The sequence below is a fragment of the Chelonia mydas genome, chromosome 8 (assembly GCF_015237465.2).
Source record: "Chelonia mydas isolate rCheMyd1 chromosome 8, rCheMyd1.pri.v2, whole genome shotgun sequence".
In the NCBI taxonomy this organism is placed as follows: Eukaryota; Metazoa; Chordata; order Testudines; family Cheloniidae; genus Chelonia; species Chelonia mydas.
In genome coordinates, this window is record NC_057854.1 from 96461620 (window position 1) to 96485165 (window position 23546).

General features: G+C 39.8%; 1 protein-coding gene across 3 annotated transcripts in view; it reads left to right on the forward strand.

Annotated features, from left to right (window-relative positions):
• Positions 1–23546, forward strand: part of FAF1 (Fas associated factor 1) — a 302183-nt gene that overhangs the window by 48396 nt on the left and 230241 nt on the right. The window lies entirely within an intron of this gene.

The window sequence follows — 23546 nt, forward strand, 5'->3', positions numbered from 1 at the left end:
GACTTGTGTAGCAATATACTTAGAATTAGTGAGCGGATTGGAGAGAAGCATACTGTAATGGCTTCAGTCCTGGACTCTGAATCAGAGTTTCTGGGTTGTAGACCTAGTTCTTATAGTAACAATCCTTTCGGCTTCAATCAAATGAGTTTTACCTCACTGGCCCAGTTTTCCCATATGTAATCTGCTTTCCAAACATCTTCGCTGTTAGACTCCCATAGATCCTATTTAGGACCTCTAGATGCAAACACAGAATAAATAACTAGACCATATACTAGGCACAGAGAGGCATTTTGTTTCTGCACTTTGATCACCTACTTTTTTTCCCAAGTTCTTTGTTTTCGTTGTAAAAGAGAGGATATATGCTACCTTTTTTATAAAGATAAAGACCTTGTTATCTATCGGATGCAGTGTACAGGTTTGCATTCTTGGTCAATTTTACATTGCAGTTTTTTTTCTTAACTACCACCTCTTCCAACCAGAGCAAGGCAGAATCCCTAAGAGGTTATTTTTATAGGTTGTTTGGGAGTTTATTGAAACCAGGTTTGATTTCTAAAAATATTCCTCTAGTGCAACATTTTTCTGTTTCCCTGGAAAGGGTCTTAAGAAACACCTCGGCAAGGTGGTTTGCAGGACTACTAACTGTAGTCTGTAGCCTATCATTTAAATCAGCTTCTGTACCAAATGACTGAAGGATAGCTAATGTGATGCCAATTTTTAAAAAGGGCTCCAGAGGTGACCCCAGCAGTTACAGGCCAGTAAGCCTGACTTCAGTACTGGGCAAACTGACTGAAACTATAGTAAAGAACAAAATTGTCAGACACATAGATGAACATAATTTGTTGGAATAGTCCACATTTTTTAAAAAGGGAAATCATGCTTCACCAATCTTCTAGAATTCTTTGAGGGGATCAACAAGCATGTGGACAAGGGGGATTCAGTGGATATACTGTACTTAGATTTTCAGAAAGCCTTTGACAAGGTCCCTCACCAAAGGCTCTTAAGCAAAGTAAGCAGTCATGGGATAAGAGGGAAGGTTCTCTCATGGACTGGTAACTGGTTAAAAGATAGGAAACAAAGGGTAGAAATAAATGGTCAGTTTTCAGAATGGAGAGAGGTAAATAGTGGTGTCCCCCAGGGGTCTGTACTGGGTTCAGTCCTATTCAACATATTCATAAATGATCTGGAAAAAGGGGTAAACAGTAAGGTGGCAAAATTTGCAGATGATACAAAACTACTCAAGATAGTTAAGTCCCAGGCAGACTATGAAGAGCTACAAAAGTATCTCTTAGACCTGGGTGACTGGGCAACAAAATGGCAGATTAAATTCAGTGTTGATAAATGCAAAGTAACGCACATTGGAAAACATAATCTCAACTATACATATAAAATGATGGGGTCTAAATTAGCTGTTACCACTCAAGAAAGAGATCTTGGAGTCACTGTGGATAGTTCTCTGAAAACATCCACTCAATGTGCAGCGGCAGTCAAAAAAGCGAACAGAATCTTGGGAATCATTAAGAAAGGGATAGATGATAAAACAGAAAATATATAAATCCATGGTATGCCCACATCTTGAATACTGTGTGCAGATGTGGTCACCCCATCTTAACAAAGATATATTGGACTTGGAAAAGTTTCAGAAAAGGGCAACGAAAATTATTAGGGGTATGGAATGGCTGCCGTATAGGGAAAAATTAATAAGACTGGGACTTTTCAACTTGGAAAAGAGATGACTAAGGGGGGATATGATAGAGGTCTATAAAATCATGACTGGTGTGGTGAAAGTTATGAACAACCTCCATTCCAGAGGCAAACTCATAACTCTGAGGTTCTACTGTACAAACTTTTTGATTTAAATGTAACCCTGAGATTCTGGAAGAAGCTTGCCTTTGACACCATGGAATAACAAATTAGTTCTGGATTATCAATGCATAAGAAATGTGAACAGGTAAATCAGGTAGTGTAAGACAGTGTTTTGCATACTCACATATTGCCCGTTTTGGCTGCTAAGTAGCATGTCGAGTTTAATGTGTGGCCTGAAAGACAGATGGATTGATCAGCCTTCCTTAGGTAGAACTCTGGGATCAACATTATGAAGTAACGTATGTAACATATAATGTAAGCAGCATGTGTCTCCTGTCTAAATAATGGATGTAATTTAGTGACTACTGAAATGAACTCCTTTACTTCTGTTTTCCTTGTACGTCTGCCAACAAGAAATGCATAGTCATCAAACAAGCAGCGGGACTAATAAATGTAGATTTCTTTTGATGGAGAAACTAATCTGTTTCTTGTAATAGAGAGTTCTTTGTGCTCTGAGCATACCCCAAAAGCAGCACCTGAGATTATAGCAGTACTTGGAGGCATAACTATAGCTAAGTATGTCTCTCCCCATCTTACCCTCTCCCCACAAAACCCCCAAAACATTTCCATCGCCAGTACATAGTTTCAGTGGTTCATATGTGTGCTATGAAGATTTCCACTTAGCATTACTTTGCCCTGCAACATTCAAGTCTGGACCAAATGTCTTAAAACTCTTGTTAAAACTTTAATTTGTTTGTAATTAGTGTTTTTAAATATAGTTAACTAATAGTTTTTTGTAACTCTATTTGAACTTAAAATGACGCTGATTTTATGAATGTATATTTGACTAGTGATGAATCACTTGCTTAATCATGCTGGATATATGTGGGTGGGGGATGGGATGAATTCAATTGACGTTATTAAACTTGGAAAGTAGCATCTTTGGAGATACTGTGCTACATCACAAATAACTTACTGTTTTGTAAGATTGCTGCCCCATGACTGGCAACCACAGAGCCCAGAGATCATAGGTCAGTCAGGTCAAAACTCCACATAAATCCATATCTAAAGACTTTTGTGTGTGTACTACCATACCATATTTTGAACACTTCTATTTGTAGATTTATTTTTTAAACACTAACATCCATCCTTAATCTGCCCTTGAATGCCTCTGGGTTGGGGTTTACCTCAGGCGCTTACCCTGCAACCCCTAGGCGGAGGGGAGGCCAGGGAGTCTCCACAGGCGCCACCTCCGCAGATCCCATTGACCACGGTTTCCAGACAATGGGAGCTGAGGAGCTGGTACTCAGGAGTGCACGGAGCCTCCCTGGCCCTCACCCCTGCGTAGGGGTCGCAGGGACATACCGGCTGCTTACGGGAGCCGTGCGGAGCCAGGGCAGGCAGGGAGCCTGTCTTAGCCCCTCTGCGCCACCAATCTGAGTTTTAATGGCCTGGTCAGCCGTGCTAACCGGAGCTGCCCGGGTCCATTTTCGACTGGGCATTGTGGTCGAAAACCGGATGCCTGGCAACCCTACTTTGGATTACAGCCCCATCCCATGTAGTACAGTATGTATAATCGCCCACTGTTTGGGGAGACTGGAACAGGTTGAGGATTGGATTTCAGCATTCAACTCTGAATTTCCTTGCTTTTATGATTTGAAGCCAGACTCTTAGCGTAATTTTAATGGTTTTGAGTGTGTGTTTGTTTGACAGGAAACTGTATTGACCCAAGTTAAGGTAATTTAGAAGTTATTGTCATAGATTGTGTCACGTTGTCACCTCATTTAATAAAAGGGGAATTATTATGCAATACTTTTTAATACCCTATGTACTTTTCTGAGTCCTCATGCCATAACTTGTCAGCACTACTGTACCTTTGATCTTTATTTAGAACTGGCATACTATACAGTGAAGTGATTGTAAGCTAAAAGTAAAGTATCTTGTCACAGGATAGCCCTCCCCTTCCTATGTTTCTTGGCTTTAATGTTAAATTTTATGTGAAGTAATTCAGGAGAGGAAAAATAAAAATGCGTGGGGAAATGTGGTGGTTGCAGATATATTTTTCAGGCACCACTTTTGCACCATGTAGCTCTCAGTTTGTTGTTTTTTTTTTTCCTTACTGCAGCCTGGTTTAATTTTTTTTAGGATTCCAGAAAGTGGGTCACTGTATGGTGGCATAAGAGCACCTTTTTTCCCCCCTTACCCAGGAAGTGAGGAGGTATTAGCTTAAAAAGCTGTGGTACCCCTCTTCAGGGGTTCATTCCACATGGTACATAAAAACAGGCTTCTATTCACCTCTCCTTCTGTAAGAATGGGTTGTGAATAGGTTTTTCTGTTTTTTCTCCTGCCCTTCCCCACTCCTATGTATAAAAGGGCCATGGTTGCTGGGCTGATAAAAGGCCTGGTACTGGCCTTAAAGGGAGTACCTGCAGGTGGAGTTCAGTCTTGGGTGAAGATGGGTCAACTGCTTCCCCTGTGTGTTCAGACAAGTATGTTCAAATACTTCCTTTTGATACAGAACTATAAAAATGCATTCCACTCAATTAGTGGATTGCCGGGGGTGGACTTTAACTGGATATTGCATGTTTTACTTCCAAATAGTGACATGTATCAACCAATTGTAGAATTTGGTACAGGATTAATCGCTATCTTCTAATAATTCTACCACTTACTTATGGCTCTCAGTAAGTGTGCTCACAGGAAAAAGTGGGGAAAAGTTAGTTATTTTCCTGTCTTCTGAAGAGTGTTGCAGTGTATGGATAATTCCACTGCCAATGGTAATATAAAATACACAATGGGTATTTAAGAACCATGTGTTTTGGTTTTAGGTGTATAAAGGTAGCTCTAATTGGCCGGAGGTCTTAAATGCATTGCTTATGTCATAGAGACTACCAAAGAATCTGGCTAAAGTTTGTGTTTGAAACCCACAATGTAGTTGGGGAAAAACAGAAAACTATACCTAGAGTGCTATTTGTAAGTTACTTCAGTGTGCTTTCCTATTGGTGAGGATGAAGGAGGGAATCTGTATGAAAATATTTGTGTGGGGTGGGTTTTTTTTTTTTTAAATGTTAATTTTGCTTTGTTAGTCATTCTGTTCACCTTACAGCTTTTCATGAAGTTCATTGTGAAGAAACAACAAATTGAAATACAGCAGATGGCATGGAAGGCATTTCAGAGTCGCTCAGTTACAGTCTTTGGTTGAATTTTAAAAAGAAGATGGGGACAAATGTTGGCTTTCTATTAAAAACTGTGGGTGTGACTTCACGCCTAGTACTTGGAAATACTTTGTGTTGAGACTTGAGAAGTAAGGGGAATGCCAACGCAGTATAATGCAAGCTACAGGAATAAGCTGACTTAATTCTTTGCCTTGCATAACCTGCCAAAGATAATGGAGATGGAATTTGCTTTTGTTGGTGTGCTTGTAGAGGACAACTGGTCCTTTTTTGCTTCCAGGGTTATTACATTTATTTAAATGCATTGAATGGACAATAACATTGTACCCCAGGAAAAAGTCGGGCTGGTACCAAAATATCAGTTTGTGGGTTTGGTGTTTTTTAAGGTATTCTTATGTGTACATCTAAATCAAAGAGCCTCTGATGTAAAAGAACTGGCCTTTTTAATAGGCATCCTCTGGAATTGTGCCAGTGGGGTCTTCCTAGATCTGCCTGTTTACAGACATTTGATTGCCTCATGGAGCCTTTTTAAAAGATTTCACATTGTTCTAGGGAATCTAATAATACAGCCTCAATGACTAGGAAATAATTGTATTATTACAGGTGAACTAACTAAATCCTAATATTATTAATCTGGTCTGCTTGTGCTGTTTGCCTTCTCTTTGCAGTAATTATGTTTCTTTCAATGCTGCTTAGTTAAGCATCTTCTACCATGCTTGTTTTATACCTTTGTTAAGGTTTTAGCCCCAAGATTTTACCCTGCTTCAGTTATAAACTGGTGGGAGAAAATGCATACCTCCTTTTTGGATAGTAATATCAGCTGGTCAGAACAAATGTTTTGTCATGGCAAAGACCCAGCAATAGTTGTTAAACCATAGCCATGTTAGTCTCAGTTCCACTTAAAACACAGGCCAAAACCAATATTTGACAGAAAATGAGAATATTGAGGGAACGTTATTTTAAAATAGTTTTGTAGCATATCTAAAAATATTAAAACAAATATAATGAAACATTACTTGGTAGTGTCCTCTTAATGAGCGTAGCGTCATCCTCCCTGCCACTCAAGTTCATAACCTGGGAATCCTCTTCAGTTCCTCCCTTTCCCTTGGCCCTCTCATCCATGCTGTTTCCTAATCCTGCTTCTTTTTCATTCCCATCTCCAAGATCTGACCAGACAGGAATTGTACAGATTTGTAGTAAAGCTTTACTTTATTCATTTGTATTTTTATCACCCATTTATTTTGTTGGAATAGGAAATGTGCGAACAAAATTAGGTTTTTAAGTATAGTATAATTTATCACATGAAAGCAACAAAATCAACTTAAAATAATACTGATCTGTATGCAATATTCTTAAATACTTTACACAGGGTTCCACATTAATCCGTACTAGTGATGGGGTGGGGGGGTTGCCTGTCGTGAAAATAGTAATGTAAATAGGGTACTAGAAATGCTCCCTCCAAATCTATAGATATATGTTCCTACTTGTCTCTTTCACTGTATGTTTGTTCTGACTGTATAATCAGAGCCATCTAATCTGCCTGTATTTCCAGTGTAGCAGTTAGACATATATGTCATATCTGTGGACCTGCCCGTATATCAAATATAGACCTGTTCATATCAGTGCTTAGCAAATAAGGTAGAGAAAAATACATTCCAGAACAAAAACTACAGCTCTGTAGTAATGGAAGTATTGTACCAGATCTGGCTATGTAACTAATAGTTTGCATTCCCAACTCCATTGCCAGCAAAAATCTTATAAGTGAGATCAGAAGAGATGCTCATCTTACCCTCTCAGCCTTTCCATACTGGCCAAGAAGGCGATTGTTCTCCAAAATGGTCTTGGTGCCAATTTTAGGCCTGGTAATTTGCCAACCAGACCAAACCTGCTGCAACAGGGAATGAATCACATTGTGGAACTATTCTGCAGAAAGTTAGCAGTGTTGATGCTTCAAAGGAAATATTGGAAAGTCTGGAATATTCCAGACAAGAAATTAATCTATTAACAGCATTGAAGAAAAATAAAATAGATAGAATGCTCAGGAACATGCCCAGATTTTTATTTGCATACAGAATGCTGTTTGAGACACTGGAACCCTCCAGTCTGCTGTGTGTTACAACTCCTTCAAGAGCCTGTCAGCAGACCTGAGGCCAACCTATTGCAAGATAGAATTAACAATAGCTTTGAATTCCAGTACGTGGATGTTGCCAGAGCCTCTCTCCTGTCCTCTTTTTTATATTGCTAGCTCCTTTAAACAAACTACAGTGTGACATCTATTGGAGGTGAAAGGTCCACAATATATATTTTGTTACATGATTTAATGAAGCCAGTACACTACATGTCCCTAGACTTTTTATCTATCAAAATAGCATGGTTGGTCCCCCATAACTTTGGCCAGGAGTGTCTGAAGGGGGCACAGTCAACAGTGGATGGATAATGTGCAGTTCACAAGAACAACGTGCCAAAATACATTTCTGAATTCTTCATTTTACAAGGGTCAGAGAGTAATATGTCGTCCTGTACAATTCAATCACGTAGCTCCCCTGTGGAGGGAACTTAATATGTATGATTGGTATACAATTACTTGGTGAAGCAGGCAGAGAAATTTGTTACAATTTACTGTGACAATAAATTTATGAAAGAGTGCACAGAGGATGGGATAGGCATTTATTATGTTTCATGAATCCTAGTAGAACCACCAGCAAAAGAAGAATCCTTTGCCAGACCTCAAAGCACAATCTAGAATATCAGTGGGAACTCCTGCAAGGTGAGCATGGGAATCAAAGAAATATGGAAATCAATTATATGGAGTTGATCCATCTGCTTACCAAACATTATAACTGAAAATATTAGGTTTGCTGGTTGTAGCATTTGTTAAGCAGAGTCATGGGGAAGGGGGGGGAGGAGAAGAGAGGCAGCGTAAGAGGTGTGTGTGCAAGAGAGTGAGTTTTAAGGGTGGGGAGGAAGAAACACAAGGATATATTCCTTCTCTCAATCTTCCTGAATTCACTGCTAGTTACATCCCAAATTAATGCAACTGCAGACATTCTTTTGAGAGAGAGAGAGAAATTTTGCTTCTTACCCATTCATTTCTTTTCTCAGTAAATTTGGCAGTTCCATGGATTTTGAATAATCATTTAGAGTAGGAAGTTCATATAGTTCAGTGGAAAGCATTTTGGGCCTATATTACCCAATTATTAGTATTCAGAGTATTAATCTGTTCTTGTAGTCTTTTTAGAAATATTTGATTGTCCATGCTAAGTAGTTGTTGGCAGGTAGATCCTAGTGCCATCTGCTGGAAACAAGCTGTAATTGCTGCAAAATCTCCGAGCCCCATATGGTAATTCAGAAGAAGTAAATGTACAGGTAAATCTCAGGTTTCAGAGTAGCAGCTGTGTTAGTCTGTATCCGCAGAAAGAAAAGGAGTACTTGTGGCACCTTAGAGACTAACAAATTTATTTGGGCCGGTTTTGTTCAATATCTTCATAAATGATCTGGAGGATGGTGTGGATTGCACCCTCAGCAAGTTTGCAGATGGCACTAAACTGGGAGGAGAGGTAGTTACGCTGGAGGGTAGGGATCGGATACAGAGGGACCTAGACAAATTAGAGGATTGGGCCAAAAGAAATCTGATGAGGTTCAACAAGGACAAGTGCAGAGTCCCGCACTTAAGACGGAAGAATCCAATGCACCGCTACAGACTAGGGACCGAATGGCTCGGCAGCAGTTCTGCAGAAAAGGACCTAGGAGTTACAGTGGACGAGAAGCTGGATATGAGTCAACAATGTGCCCTTGTTGCCAAGAAGGCCAATGGCATTTTGGGATGTATATGTAGGGGCATTGCCAGCAGATCGAGGGACGTGATCGTTCCCCTGTATTCGACATTGGTGAGGCCTCATCTGGAGTACTGTGTCCAGTTTTGGGCCCCGCACTACAAGGATGTGGAAAAATTGGAGAGAGTCCAGCAGAGGGCAACCAAAATGATTAGGGGACTGGAACACATGAGTTATGAGGAGAGGCTGAGGGAACTGGGATTGTTTTGTCTGTGGAAGAGAAGAATGAGGGGAGATTTGATAGCTGCTTTCAACACCTGAAAGGTGGTTCCAAAGAGGATGGATCTAGACTGTTCTCAGTGGTAGCTGGTGACAGAACAAGGAGTAATGTTCTCAAGTTGCAGTGGGGGAGGTTTAGGTTGGATATTAGGAAAAACTTTTTCACTAGGAGGGTGGTGAAACACTGGAATGCATTACCTAGGGAGGTGGTGGAATCTCCTTCCTTAGAAGTTTTTAAGGTCAGGCTTGAGAAAGCCCTGGCTGGGATGATTTAGTTGGGGATTGGTCCTGCTTTGAGCAGGGGGTTGGACTAGATGCTCTCCTGAGGTCCCTTCCAACCCTGATATTCTATGATTCTAAGCTTTCGTGAGCTACAGCTCATTTTATCGGATGCATTCAGTGGAAAATACAGTGGGAGATTTATATACACAGAGAACATGAAACAATGGGTGTTACCATACACACTGTAATGAGAGTGATCAGGTAAGATGAGCTATTACCAGCAGGAGAGCGAAAGGACTGTAGATAAAAAATCCATTACAATCTACATACCACACAGACTATGCTGACGGCTTGTGCCACACGCTCTCAAAGAAACTGCGGAACCACCTGATCAATATCCTCTACAGCAAACAGGGAAAGATTAAGAATGAGCTCTCAAAACTGGATACTCTCATAAAAAACCAACCTTCCACACAAACTTCCTCGTGGCTGGACTTTACAAAAACTAGACAAGCCATTTATAGCACACACTTTGCTTCTCTACAAAAGAAAAAGGACACTAAACTATCTAAACTACTACATGCCACAAGGGGCCACAACAGTGGTTCCCTTAACCCACCCAGCAATATTGTTAATCTATCCAACTATACTCTTAGGACAGATTCTTCTGCTGTCCTATCTCGGGGCCTCTCCTTCTGCCCCTCCACCCCCACGAACATGATACAGTTCTGTGGTGACCTAGAATCCTATTTTCGACGTCTCTGACTCAAGGAATATTTCCAACAGACTTCTGAACAACATACTAACCCACAGACGCCTTTCTACCAAGACTACAAAAAGAAGGATTCTGGGTGGACTCTTCCTGAAGGTCGAAAAAACAGACTGGACTTCTACATAGAGTGCTTCCGCCGACGTGCACGGGCTGAAATTGTGGAAAAGCAGCATCACTTGCCCCATAACCTCAGCCGGGCAGAACACAATGCCGTCCACAGCCTCAGAAACAACTCTGACATCATAATCAAAAAGGCTGACAAAGGAGGTGCTGTTGTCCTCATGAATGGTTGAAATATGAACAAGAGGCTGCTAGGCAGCTCTCCAACACCACTTTCTACAAGCCATTACCCTCTGATCCCACTGAGGGCTACCAAAAGAAACTACACCATTTGCTGAAGAAACGCCCTGAAAAAGCACAAGAACAAATCCCCACAGACACACCCCTAGAACCCCTACCAGGGGTATTCTATCTGCTATCCAAGATCCATAAACTGGAAATCCTGGACTCCCCATCATCTCAGGCATTCGCACCCTGACAGCAGGATTGTCTGGCTATGTAGACTCCCTCCTCAGGCCCTGCGTTACCAGCACTCCCAGCTATCTTCGAGACACCACTGACTTCCTGAGGAAACTACAATCCATCTGTGATCTTCCTGAAAACACCATCCTAGCCACAATGGATGTAGATGCCCTCTACACCAACATTCCACACAAAGATGGACTACAAGCAGTCAGGAACAGTATCCCCGATAATGTCACGGCAAACCTGGTGGCTGACCTTTGTGACTTTGTCCTCACCCATAACTATTTCACATTTAGGGACAATGTAGACCTTCAAATCAGCGACACTGCTATGGGTACCTGCATGGCCCCACAGTATGCCAACATTTTTATGGCTGACTTAGAAGAATGCTTCCTCAGCTCTTGTCCCCTAACGCCCCTACTCTACTTGCGCTATATTGATGACATCTTCATCATCTGGACCCATGGAAAAGAAGCCCTTGAGGAATTCCACCATGATTTCAACAATTTCCATCCCACCATCAACCTCAGCCTGGACCAGTCCACACAAGAGATCCACTTCCTGGACACTATGGTGCTAATAAGCGATGGTCACATAAACACCACCCTATACCGGAAACCTACTGACCACTATGCCTACCTGCATGCCTCCAGCTTTCATCCAGACCACACCACACAATCCATTGTCTACAGCCAAGCTCTATGATACAACCGCATTTGCTCCAACCCCTCAGACAGAGACAAACACCTACAAGATCTCTATCAAGCATTCTTACAACTACAATACCCACCTGCGGAAGTGAAGAAACAGATTGACAGAGCCAGAAGAGTTCCCAGAAGTCACCTACTACAGGACAGGCCTAACAAAGAAAATAACAGAACGCCACTAGCCGTCAACTTCAGCCCCCAACTAAAACCTCTCCAACGCATCATGAAGGATCTACAACCTATCCTGAAGGACGACCCATCACTCTTACAGACCTTGGGAGACAAGCCAGTCCTCGCTTACAGACAGCCCCCCAACCTGAAGCAAATACTCACCAGCAACCACACATCACACAACAAAACCACTAACCCAGGAACCTATCCTTGCAACAAAGCCCGTTGCCAACTGTGCCCACATATCTATTCAGGGGACACCATCATAGGGCCTAATCACATCAGCCACGCTATCAGAGGCTCGTTCACCTGCACATCTACCAATGTGATATATGCCATCATGTGCCAGCCATGCCCCTCTGCTATGTACATTGGCCAAACTGGACAGTCTCTACGTAAAAGAATAAGTGGACACAAATCAGACGTCAAGAATTATAACATTAAAAAACCAGTTGGAGAACACTTCAATCTCTTTGGTCACTCGATTACAGACTTAAAAGTGGCAATTCTTCAACAAAAAAACTTCAAAAACAGACTCCAACGAGAGACTGCTGAATTGGAATTAATTTGCAAACTGGATACAATTAACTTAAAGAAAAGGAGTACTAGTGGCACCTTAGAGACTAACCAATTTATTTGAGCATAAGCTTTCGTGAGCTACAGCTCACTTCAGCTGTAGCTCACGAAAGCTTATGCTCAAATAAATTGGTTAGTCTAAGGTGCCACAAGTACTCCTTTTCTTTTTGCGAATACAGACTAACATGGCTGCTACTCTGAAACCTACAATTAACTTAGGCTTGAATAAAGACTGGGAGTGGATGGGTCATTACGCAAAGTAAAACTATTTTCCCCATGTTTGTTCCACCCCCCACTGTTCCTCAGTCGTTCTTCTCAACTGCTGGAAATGGCCCACCTTGATTATCACTACAAAAGGTCCCCCCTCCCTTCGGTCTCCTGCTGGTAATAGCTCACCTTGCCTGATCACTCTCATTACAGTGTGTATGGTAACACCCATTGTTTCATGTTCTCTGTGTATATAAATCTCCCCACTGTATTTTCCACTGAATGCATCCGATGAAGTGAGCTGTAGCTCACGAAAGCTTATGCTCAAATAAATTAGTTAGTCTCTAAGGTGCCACAAGTACTCCTTCTTTTTTTTTTTTTTTTTTTTAGGTAAATCTCAGACTTTCAGTTCCCCAAAACTGTTGGGTAAGAAGTCTAAGGCCAGGTTTACACTAGAAACTTGAGCTGACATAGCAGCAGTGTTTAGAGGGGTGGGGGTGGGGTTTTGTGACATTTTCTACACTGGCAAAATCCCTAGCGTAGATGCAAGTTATACTGGCATAAAAGTGCTTTTGCTGGTTTAATTTAGTTTTTCTCTCTGGTATCTCTACAAAAGCATTCTTTTTTCTGGTATTAGCTGCCTCTGCATTTGGAGGGTTTTGACAGTATAGCTATAAAACTTTCCATAGATGAGGCCTAAATCATATTAAGTAACATATGAATTGTTCAGTATTCTGTGACACTTGGTGTGATGAAAGTAAATTTCGCATTTTACAGTTTGGAGCACCTTTAATTTTCAAAAATACAGTTGTAAATTTTATCTGCCAAAAGCTTTTTTCTTATCACACTACATAAATGGTGCGTGTACTTTCTTTATGGATAGATGGGGCCATCCAAAGCAGAACCATACTGGGGAGAAAATGCAGAGGGAGGAGTGGTTCTTCAGCAGAATCATCTACTTCAGTGATTCCCAAACTTGTTCCACCGCTTGTGCAGGGAAAGCCCCTGGCAGTTTGGCTTGGAGCAGTGAACCCCAGCCACTGGGAGCTGCGATCTGCCGAACCTGCGGACACGGCAGGTAAACAAACCAGCATGGCCCGCCAGGGGCTTTCCCTGCACAAGCGGCGGAACAAGTTTGGGAACCACTGATCTACTCCCCTTTCTTTAGTCCTGTTGAAACTCCTGTGTATTGGGTTCAGTGGAAGGAAGTGAGTGAATATGATGGGACAGCTGCTCTGTACTGTAGCATCCTGTCACTCATTTTGCAGCCCTTAAGCAGGTAAATGAGTGCTAATCTAATCTTGAATTTATCCTCCTAATCCCTCTGATGTAAAACCTGGGGGCAGTTCTTGGTGTAGCTGATGATAATAGCTCCGCTGCAAAGGGGCCATAGCAGTGATGAGCTGCCAAAATCTGAAGAACCGGTTCCTTCAGTCGCTCAGGGTCTTCGGCAGCACTTCGGTGGCGGGTCCTTCACTCGCTCTGGGTCTTCGGCGGCACTGAAGTACCCACCGCCGAAGTGCCGCCGAGTGAGTGAAAATTAAAGAGGGATTCTCAGCCAGGGGAGCCTCCCCAGCCAGGAGCTCAGGCGGGCCGGACGGGCCGGTCCTGCGGGCTGGAGTTTGCCCACCCCTTTAACAACTCGTTCTAAACCGGCTTCAAAATTTAACAACCGGTTCGCGTGAACCGGTGCAAACCGGCTCCAGCTCACCACTGGGCCATAGTGGGCTGCAGAGACAACCTGCTGATGGGGGAGGGAGTAGAGTGAGGGCAGCAGGCTTCAGCAGTGTTGCTGAGCATGCTCAGTCTGTGTAAGCCTGCTCAGTACAAGCCAAGCAGCAAATCAGAGGGCAGCGGGGAGAGCATGTGATTTTTGATTCTCTTACCCTGTCACTGTATTGAGAACTGGAGATGCTATTCCTTTGTAGCCTGGATAGCCTGATGTGCTCTTCACTCCTTGGAAGGACAACTGAGCCTAAGTTCAGTCTTTCAATCCATTCACCAGGTGAGCCTGGGACTTTTGCTTCCCAGGCAAAGCCTTCACCAGTTTCCGCAACTGACTTGACACCTCTAGGAAAACGTCTAGAATGTGCGTCCCAGGAGTTTCATTGTGAAATGACATGTGCACAGACTGACATTCTTTCGTGTATACCTATTAAAGTTACCAGTTCTATTAGGTATTCATAAAGCAGATCTTCCTGAAATCCCTGCTGCCCACATCTTGAATTTCTTGACTCCACCAAGTTCTTAGTTTGTGTGTGTGTGTGTGTGTGTGTGCATGTGCGCGCGCAATGGTGCTGCAAAGGGAGCAATTTTGGAAAGTAAACTGTAACATAGAGAATAATACCAGTCTATCACTGGGTTTGGGAAAAATTGATGAATATGGCCAAAAATAGAAGAGACAAAATCCAAATATTAACAAAACTTCTCAGAACAATGACTAAACTTTTCAAAATAATTTAAATATAACTAATTAAAATTAGGGATGTCAAGCTATTAAAAAAATTAATCGTGATTAATCGCATGACTAAAAAAATTTAATCATGATTAATCATGCTATTAGTCGCACTGTTAAACAATAATAGAATATCATTCATTTAAATATTTTTGGATGTTTTCTACATTTTGAAATATATTGATTTCAGTTACAATACAGAATACAAAGTGTACAGTGCTCACTTTATTTATTTATTTATTTTTGATTACAAATATTTACACTGTAAAAAACAAAAGAAATAGCATTTTTCAGTTCGCCTAATACAAGTACTGTAGTGCAATCTCTTTATCATGAAAGTTGAACTTACAAATGTAGAATTATGTACAAAAAATAGCTGCATTCAAAAATAAAAGAATGTAAACTTCAGAGCCTGCAGGTCCACTCAGTCCTACTTCTTGTTCAGCCAATCCATCAAACAAGTTTTTTTTAGATTTGCAGGAGATAATGCTGCCCACTTCGTTTACAATGTCACCTGAAAGTGAGAATAGGTATTTGCATTGCATTGTTGTAGTCAACGTCGCAAGATATTTACGTTCCAGATGCGCTAAAGATTCATATGTCCTTTCATGCTTCAACCACCATTCCAGAGGACATGCTTTCATACTGATGACTGGTTCAGCTCAATAATGATCCAAAGCAGTGTGGACCGATGCATGTTCATTTTCATCATCTGAGTCAGATGCCACCAACTGAAGGTAGATTTTTTTATTTTTATTTTTTGGTGGTTTGGGTTCTATAGTTTCTGCATCAGAGTGTTGCTCTTTTAAGACTTCTGAAAGCATGCGCCACACCTCGTCCCTCTCAGATTTTGGAAGGCATTTCAGATTCTTTCTTAAACCTTCAGTTGAGTGCTATAGCTATCTTTAGAAATCTGATATTGGAACCTTCTTTGTGTTTTGTCAAATCTGTGGTGAAAGTGTTGTTAAATCAAACAACATATGCTGGGTCATCATCCAAGACTACCATAACACAAAATATATGGCAGAATGCGGGTAAAACCATGGAGCAGGAGACCTACAATTCTCCTCCAAGGAGTTCAGTCACAAATTTAATTAACACATTTTTTTAACAAGCATCATCAGCACGGAAGCATGTCCTCTGGAATGGTGGTCGAAGCATGAAGAGGCATATGAATGTGTAGCATATCTGGCATGTAAATACCTTGTAATGGTGGCTACAAAAGTGCCATGCGAACCCCTGTTTTCACTTTCAGGTGACATTGTAAGTAAGAAGTGGGCAGCATTATCTCCCGTAAATGTACACAAACTAGTTTCTCTTAGTGATTGGCAGAACAAGAAGTAGGACTGAGTGAACTTGTAGGCTCTAAAATTTTACATTGTTTTGTTTATGGAGTGCAGTTATGTAACAAACAAAAAAAATCTACATTTGTAAATTGCACTTTCACGATAAAGATTGCACTACAGTACTTGTATGAGGTGAATTGAAAAATACTGTTTCTTTTGTTTGTCACTTACAGTGCAAATATTTGTAATCAAAAGTAATATAAAGTGAGCACTGTACACTTTGTATTTTGAGTTGTAATTAAAATCAATATATTTGAAAATGTAGAAAAACATCCAAAAATATTTTACAAATTTCAGTTGGTATTCTGTTGTTTAACCGTGTGATTAAAACTATGATTAATCATGATTAATTTTTTGAGTTAATCGTGTTAGTTAACTGCCATTAATCGACAGCCCTAAATAAAATAAAACTTGAGACTTTGCATAGCTAAATGTTTGATAGAGCTTTTATCAATACTTACTGAGAAGTTACTATGGAAAAAATAAAGAAAAGCACACCATATGCATATTACTTACAGTTTTTAAATGCAACTTTCACAATTAAAATTTTTTCTTGCTCTATTATATTTTATTTTGATTGGTTCTGTGGTAATTTGTTTATAAAGTGTTAACTCAAATCCTCCTTGTGCAGATATAAAAATTAAAGCAAACTTTAAGACCATGTGAAACTTTTTTTATGTATCATTGATTTACAAAATTTGTTGTATCCGTGCATGAACAACCCTCCCTCCTGCCCCAACCCTCATTTTCTTCATATCTGTCTGAGATATGTATTCTTCTGTGTGATATTCTCTCATCTATTTGAGATTTCACAAGGCATTTTGTATGCATTTTGCATAATCATTTTCCTTTTCCAAATGTTTTATTCTGTAACTATCAGATACATTTAGTAGTATTGGATTATAAATGAAATGGGGATTAAACAATAAAAACATAGTGAGTAGAATTCCGGAAGGTGTTGTTTTATTGCACAATCAGCTGCAGCACTGAAATGTAGAAGAAAAGGAAATTAAGATTGACCTTCTGTTCAATAGGCTAGAGAGCCAAAGAAAACAGGGCAGTGCTTAGGAGTATATATTTCTCAAAACTGAATATTTTTGCTTTCACCCAAAATTCCTTTAAATTAAGGCAGAGTAGAAGAGCTACAGTATAGGTTCAGAGTTTTGGTTTTTTTTAATTAGATGGTTTTGATTTTTTTTATATTTTTCTACAGCTCTAATAAAAATGAGTCATTTTCTTGAAGAAAGATCCTACTAGAATTTAAAAAAAAGAAAAAAGAAAAAAAAAAGGGTTAGACATTTATATGGATAATGAGAACAGCCACAGTTACTTGTAACAGAATATTAACAAAATTATAAATTCTATTAACCCTCATGTGCATAAACCAGCCACTACACTATGGGAGTTAGGAAGAATATTCCCCTGTGGGCAGGCTATTTCATCACATTTCCTTGCAACTTCATCTGAGGCATCTGGTACTGGCCACTATTAGAGATAGGATGCTGGACTACATGGACCACTGATTGGTTTATCTTAATTCATGATGGCCATATGCCTTCTCAAGGCATATCCATAATTCCTGGTACATTGGAGTGGGATCAGCATTTTTCTGTTGTGCATGGGGTGTAGGTTTGAATGTAGAGAGTTGTATAGGGCCTCTATCCATGGCATGGCACCAGCCTAAACTTCATTGCTTACTGTGGGGAGGCAGGAGGACAACTGTATTTAAAGGCTTAGAAGAGAAGCTTCCTTATCCCAGGAATTCTCCTGTGCAAAAGCCTTAAATTTGGCTTTAGGCATGGACCTGGGTTTGGTTCTTAAGAAGGTAAGTTTAAGCCTTTGTCCTGATATCTAGAAATAATGCATCCCATTTATAGATTGGGAAGTTTTCAGTCTTCCATTTGAAAGTGCGTGTGGTGCAGTGGATGCCCCTTGATAGGAATGAGATATATAAAATAAAACCTCTGTATTAGCTTTAAAACGATGTAAGCATGATCAGTGCAGCCAAATAGCTTTTAAATCTACAGTGGTTTCCATTAAATGTCATAAATTAACAGTTACCACATGGTGGTATTGGAGATACCACAGTTGTTTTCTATGTTAAGTATAGGGAAAAACCGTGATCTCTCTCCTTATGTGAAAAGAAAAGGAGTACTTGTGGCACCTTAGAGTCTAACAAATTTATTTGAGCATAAGCTTTCGTGAGCTACAGCTCACTTCATCGGATGCATTCATCTTATGCTCAAATAAATTTGTTAGTCTCTAAGGTGCCACAAGTACTCCTTTTCTTTTTGCGAATACAGACTAACACGGCTGCTACTCTGAAACTTCTCCTTATGTGGTATGTTATGTGGTAATTGTTAATAATTGAGTGTGTGTTGGTGACCAGTTGTAATTGTGTATTTTGAATCAAGCCGTCCGTTTTTATCTGTTGTGGTTTATAATAAACAGCTTTTTGTTTTCTTTTTTTTTTATGCTATTTTGTATTTGTAAGGGGACAGACAGAATTTTTCAGAACTGTCTCAATCTGTTAAGGCAGTATTTTCCCAGGTTAAAACTCAAAATTGAACACCGTATGCTTTACAACAGTTCCTAGGTATTTTGAATAATTGTAATATTTTTGTAGTGTTCCACTGTTTCAAACTAGACAGATATTTAGGAAGTTTGGGCAGCTTTTTGGCATTGTTGTTTCTCCCATGAAACAGCTCTGCCATGAGAGAGGCCAAATAAATATATCGTACATACTGTTTTTAAATAACTATTTTGTTGTTTCATAGCCCGAGAGTTCATAATCATAGCAGTATCATTACTGTGGATCTTGAAATTTGATAATGCAACTGTATAGTCTTATAGCTCACTTGTGGTTTATGATGCCATATGTTCTCCCCCTCTTCATCCCCCTGTTTTGGGTGTTATGTATAGTCAGTGCCTGTATTGCCAGATGCTCCTAATTATATCATATCAATTTCTGGGTGTTTTACTGATATTATTGATTTGCATATTTTGTTTCAAGATAATTAAATTTTGTTTATAATTTCCAAAGACCAATACGGTAGATGGTAGCTCTTTTTGGGTGAGTTACCTGTTTTGAATTTGTTGTGGAGACATTACTTTTTATTTTAATAAGCGAGTTAGCAGCTGAAATTTTAAAATTGCATTTTGAATGAGAATATTAAATGGAAATGGATACAGCTTGTACATGGATATAGCAGTTAGATCAGTGGTTCTCAACCTTTTTACCATTGTGGGCCGCATATGCAGCTCTCTGTGCTATGTGGGCTCTATCAACACTATCTATATACAACCTGTATGACCCTGAGTATGTCACAGGAGTTGCAGCTATGTGCTGATTGGGCCGCAACGGGCCCGTGGGCTGTGGATTGAGAACCACTGAGTTAGATACTGCTACGGTTGTTGGCTTCATGAATTGACTGCTCTAAGTGTCTATGTTTCTGCTTAAGGTTAGTTAAACTTTAATGTAAAGATAACGATGAATGGATTTACTATACCTTTACTAAAATCGTTTCAAGGGAAGCAGATTTTGTTTAATTTTTTAAAATTATGTATCCCCAGTCTTATTTGGATGGACACATACGAATATTTTAGAGAGTCCTCTCAGTATATTAAATGTTTGCTTAACCATGAAGACTTAATTGTCTAATAGAAGAGACTAATTTTTTCAAAAAATTAGTTAGGAAAATCTTTCATTAATCAGTTGTGTGTATTTAGTTTTGTGTTAGTCATTCAGGCATGAGAGCATAGACTGTCCATGTGTCCTTTATCAGCATTTTCAAGGTTGGGACTCAGAAATGGTTGCCTACTCAAAACACCAAGAGACACATGTGTACCCCTCTCCTAATCTCTTATATCTTTCCAGTTTCTATCTAGCTTAACAAACCATTGCCCAAACTCTTTATGCAGTTTTACTCTACATTGTAGTTATCGATTGCAGGCCACCTCACCAAGAAGTTATGTAGTATGGCCATTATTATCTCTCATTTCTGTGACCCTTCAATGTTGTCTAGTTCATATAGTTTGGGACATGAGAGCAGGCTTAGAAGGGTTGTTCAGTCTTTGACAAAATAGTTTGGAGCCCCCACCTCATCTAATAATTTTTGCTCTTGCACTTCAATTTGGGAAAGCTTGAGCTAGTTTCATCCTCTGAGATTTTTATAAAAACTAGGTTTTACCAGACAAACTGTGCAAGTGCTGAACTCTAAATATCTCAATTACTGTACTAGATTTTCATTCCCAATGCAACTTTTTTCTCAAGGTAAAGAGAATTCCAGGATATCAGATTACCATTATCAGTAGTGACTGTTCCTATGAGAGAAGAACTGCACTTGCTGTGTTTCGATTCACCAAGATGCACACTGAAGAATATATCAGTCCTATTAAGTGACAATGGAGAAAATGTCTATTGCTGAAGAGCATTGTGAGACCTTTTACTGGTGGTTTATTAGATTAAGATGATCAGTAGCTGTAAACAGCTGCAACCCCTTCATGCACATGTGCAAGACACGTGGTTAACAAAGCATTTTATGGTTATTAAAATACCACTACTTAAATGACGGCAAACTAGTTGACTCACTGTATTGTTCTTTGTATATTTTTTTTCAAAAATGCATGACAAATGTTAAGAGTATCGTAGCTACTTAGCTGAATTCAGCAGCAAGGATTATGACTTGTTGATATTGTAAGGTAATTATAACACAATATATATTTAAAATTCAAAATTGGAATAAAACAAGTTAGCATTTAAATCTTAGTTCATAGTTTTTGTATGATTCATTAGCTAACTACAGTACTACATATAGCATCTCTTTAATACAGAAAAAGAGGTGGTAAATATATGGCTAGCTGTGCTACCAGTTTGTAAAAGCCATCTTGATGGACAATGGCTTCCCAGAGTCCAGTGAATTGAGTGCCACTGAATCCACAAGAGACTGAAAGTGAACTTCTGAATTCAGCCTGAAGGAGACAAATAAGGTGCAGAAGCACTTGGTACGAAGACCTTCCAAGAGACACATTTTCCTCCTCCTCACCTAAGATCATTAGAATTGGAGAACTCTCCTATGCTGATCTACTCTAACTCTACTGTCTTAGAATGTGTCTGCTAAACTGAAGTGTAGACAAGATTCTGGCATTTTTACTACCATATCTTCTGCCCCTACTCAGAGCAGGGTCAAAAACAACTCAGTAGTAAAATGCCGGAGTGTTGTCTACATTTCAAAATCTGTCAGTGAAGCAACTGGGAATGTCAAGTCTGAAAAATCCTTGCATTGAGATGGCCTGAAGGTGCACCCTTTTGTGGTGCAAAGCAGTCCTAAACCAGATACCTCCCCCACGCTGACCAGAAGACTGTTCATCTAGAATCTTGATCTAACGTATTGTGACTTCCAGATTGTCTGTTTCTGTAGAGTGTGGAGTCCAAACAGCATATTTTCTAGGGGTTGTTTATATGTGGGCCAACATCAAAAAAGCTAACTTGGTCAATCAGAGCGTGACTTTATAAAATTCTTGTCCAATGCCATGATTGCATATTTGTGAGCTAATAGTTTTGCTGGCAAGTGACATGCTCAGCAGCTTTTTAAAAAAAGAAATACCTTTGTCTTAAAGTACAGGGAGCCACTTCTATAGCAGTACTTTGTTTTGTAAAGTACTGATTGTGTTCATGAGAGAGTACATAATGTGAGAAGTTTCTTGGCACTCCTACCTATTGTCTTAATTTGTGTGTGTGTGTGTGTGTGTGTGTGTGTGTGTGTGTGTGTGTGTGTACAAGTTTACACAAATAGCCAAACACAGGAAGGGAACCAGGGATTCCTGCTTTCTAATTCTGGCCCTGGCTGTGATGCTGACTTCCACTCTGGCCCTTGACAATTCCTTATCCTCACTGTTTTAGTCTCCCATCTTAAAAATTAGGATAGTACCTACGTCACTGGTATGTTTGGAGGACTAATTTAGACTTTGACAAGTGCTTTGAAATGCTACCGAAATGCAAAGTATTGTTTAATACATAACCCTCCAACCCCTGAATCATATCATGGTAAGAAATGAGGGCTTGCCCAACATTCAGGAAAACGGGCCCTTCTTTGTTAGACAGGACCCATAGTTACATATGGTGGCAGACTATATCTAAAGGACCACTACACTACAGTTACTTCCATGTTGGGAATCCAGTTCCAATACAGTTGTCCCCTTTTTAATTACTGCAAAAGCTTTGGTCAAGCATAAGGTCCCATGCTTTGTTTTTATCAACTTGTAACATACCTAGAAAAAGTAAGACTATATTCAGATGTGCCCAAAATCCACTTATTGCAATACCAATCTTTTCTAAGTATTATTTTCCTACATATACTAGGTTTTGGGAACATAATAGAAAACGTGTCTCCACTACTGTAGAGTGGAATCATGTTGTAATCATGTCAGAAGACCATTATAATTCAACCAGGTAGTGTAGTGTAATGAGCTTTAGTTACTCTCCTTGTTTAAACATGCTACCATTCCATCTGGTATAGAATTTTTTGGACTGTTACAGGGAATATCCCCACAACACGTACATCAGAATCTTTGACAACAAATGATAATATAATAACGAATAATACTGCACCCAGATATCATGGTGTTGGATACCTTAAACACTTTGTTACTGCATAATTTATAATCTTAAAAGTGATTTACAAAAATTCAGCCGAAGGGGTTGGAAGTAGGTAAGGACTGTAGGAGTAAGTATTATCACTTCTGTTTTCCAGATGGGAAAATTGAAGGAAAGAGGTTAAGGGCCAGATTTTGAAAGGAGGCCCATTTGTTAAGTGCTGTCCTTTAGGTATCTGGGGCCTGATTTTCCCCCCTCCCCCGGTGCTGAACATCCACCTCTATCATTTATTGATTCATTTGCAGTTGTGGATCTTCAATAATTCTGAAGATTACGCCCACAGTGTCTAAATTTGGGAATCCAAATTAGTGGCTAGTTTGAAAATTTGGCTGTGTCTTACCCCAGGTTGTAAAGAGAGTCAGTATCAGAACTGGGAGTAGAATTTGGTACAGTAGAACCTCAGAGTTACAAACTGACCAGTCAATCACACATCTTATTTGGAACTGGAAGTACGCAATCCAGCAGCAGCAGAGACAAAACAAAACAAAAAGGCAAATACAGTACAGTGCTGTGTTAAACATAAACTACTAAAAAAAAAAAAAAAGGGAAAGCAGCATTTTTCTTCTTCATAGTCAAGTTTCAAAGCTGTACCAAGTCAATGTTCAGTTGTAAACTTTTGAAAGAACAACCATAACAATTTGTTCAGAGTGACGAACATTTCAGAGTTACGCACAATGTCTGTTCCTGAAGTGTTCATAACTCTCAGGTTTTATTGTAACTCTTAGCTCTCAGTTCTGTACTGTCACCCCTTTTGATCACATTTGTTCTCTAGATCGTATTGTCTTTCTTAATGTTGTTTTGCAAACATTCCCTGAACTAGAGTCCTAGAAGACGCATTCTTACTGTTAGAAACTAAATTTTCTGAGGGTGGGTTTTGTTTTT